The 2,005-nt window shown below is 37.7% G+C and overlaps 1 long non-coding RNA gene across 1 annotated transcript; it reads left to right on the plus strand.

Moving 5' to 3' along the window:
• LOC120699951 lies at positions 1-1,774 on the plus strand. Its single transcript, XR_005685741.1, has 4 exons — positions 1-129; positions 265-437; positions 1,065-1,143; positions 1,255-1,774. It is a non-coding gene; the product is annotated as an uncharacterized LOC120699951 (long non-coding RNA).
• The last annotated feature ends 231 nt before the right edge of the window (positions 1,775-2,005 follow it).

Consider the following 2,005-nt stretch of genomic DNA (forward strand, 5'->3'; position numbering starts at 1 on the left):
AGTTTGCGCAGAGCAAGCGTCCAAAGGGTATCCGTCCCCTGCGCATCATCTCCGTTCTTCTTATGTTCCTTAACATCGTCGGGAGCCTTCACCATTTCAAACATTATCTTGATCGTTTACAAGGAGATGGTAATTATGTACTAACAGTCTAATACTTAATCATCTTGTGTCATGATTTCCCGAGTATGCCCTGCTCTCAGAATTCGCAGTATCGTCGGGATGTTGCAAGCATCTAATAATCATGCTGCTGAAACACGTCTTCAGGCGATAGATTGGCGGCTCTACATCCTATCCTGTTCCTGATCGCGTCCGCGTCCTTTTTCTACGAACACCATTATGCAACTGCGCATCCATCTTTCGTTCATTGGTCACAGTGGAAAAAAAAAGAAATGGATTGGGAGTGGTTCATTTGGACAGGTTTACCTCGCTTCTAACAGGTACAGCATTGATCCCTTCTGTGTTTTGACCATGAAAAATCAAATTAGTGCCACCGTGTGAAATTCATGTATTAGAGCCACATTCCAAGCTTATACACTAGTTGATATATACGATGGTGCACATAAATATTCATATTTCTCCATGGGCTTAAGTTTAAGTATGCATGTAATTCTTAAGCTTATGGGTTCTTTTGACTTTTGAGAAGCTTTAGTTCTTTATATTCTTCGCCTATTTGTGGATGTACATCGGCCTGTTTCTAGAGTGTCTTCGAGAGCCTCTCTATTCATGATGAATGAGTAGTGGAAAGTGCAGCCAAATTTCACTGTCAGAACTGTTTCTTGTGTTGACATTGCAGCCAAATTTCACTGTCAGGACTGTTAGTCTTGTGTTGACATTTAGTTTTGCTTTGTGCATATTGAGTGTTAATCTTTTCTTTCTTTGTAATGGCTACATGTGTATCATCGACGTGCTGCTTTTCGTTGTCTAAAAGTTCCTCATGGTTAAAGGAATGTCCACTGAACACCCATTCGATTAATCATCCTTAAGTTACCATATTGTTGGTATGTATTACCTGTCTTGGAAGCAAGTTTAGAAACATGCATAACTTTTTCAGTTCAACAATGCAGGCTATGTGGGATCTTTTGTGCGATTAAGGAAATACAAATAGATGCATACTCAAAGGAACAGATCAAGAAATAATATTCGGTACTTGTTATCCATTTTAGTTGGCTTAGTAGCCGGTGTTTAATGAGTATCACAGTATTTGTATCTCTTGTTTGATGGACTGATCAACTTGATTTTTTTTTGTATTGACAGGAAGTAAATTTTCTTAGTCAATTCTCACACCCAAACATTGTGCAATACTATGGAAGTAAATTGGTAAGTTCAATTTCATAAGCAAATGCATTGCACTTGTCTCCGTGCAGCCATGCAGTTCCCGTGCCTGTTTTTCCCTGTCATGCAATCTGTTCAATGTATACTGTTTGATAGGATCATTTTTGTGATCTGTTAAGGCCATTTATATGTCCGGCACATTGTTAACAGTTAACAATAAATCCATAAAACATATATAGCTGGTATTATATAAATGTGGAGTGGCAAAATCCTGCCCTCCAAAGCATGTAACTGCACACTGTGTGGACTTTGATTCAACAATTCGGAGGGTATTAGCATTTAGAAATGATATTATTTCCACTTGGGAGTTACAGATATAAGTAGAATACTGTGATAGTGCAACATCTTTTGGTTGTACAGTATAATTCATTATACTTACAATTGAAGTCCAGAGGGCATGCATGTAACAAAGAGGGTAAGCGGTGCTTCAATGTTTGATTAAAAAAATTATGTTGTTCTTGACTCGCGTTTTTTTGTGCTTATTTTGCATTATTCTTCATGAAGGGTTAGTTTGCTGATTTTAGTTCCCTGTTCAATTATCAATTGTTTTGGAGTTACATTACACATTTGTCGACCTGTTTAGGCTTTCTAATTGTGCATTTTTCTATACAGACTGATGGCATTCTTTCAATTTATATGGAATATATGTCCGAGGGTTCAATCCTTAAGTTAC

Source organism: Panicum virgatum, chromosome 3K, assembly GCF_016808335.1.
Source record: "Panicum virgatum strain AP13 chromosome 3K, P.virgatum_v5, whole genome shotgun sequence".
Classification (NCBI taxonomy): domain Eukaryota; kingdom Viridiplantae; phylum Streptophyta; class Magnoliopsida; order Poales; family Poaceae; genus Panicum; species Panicum virgatum.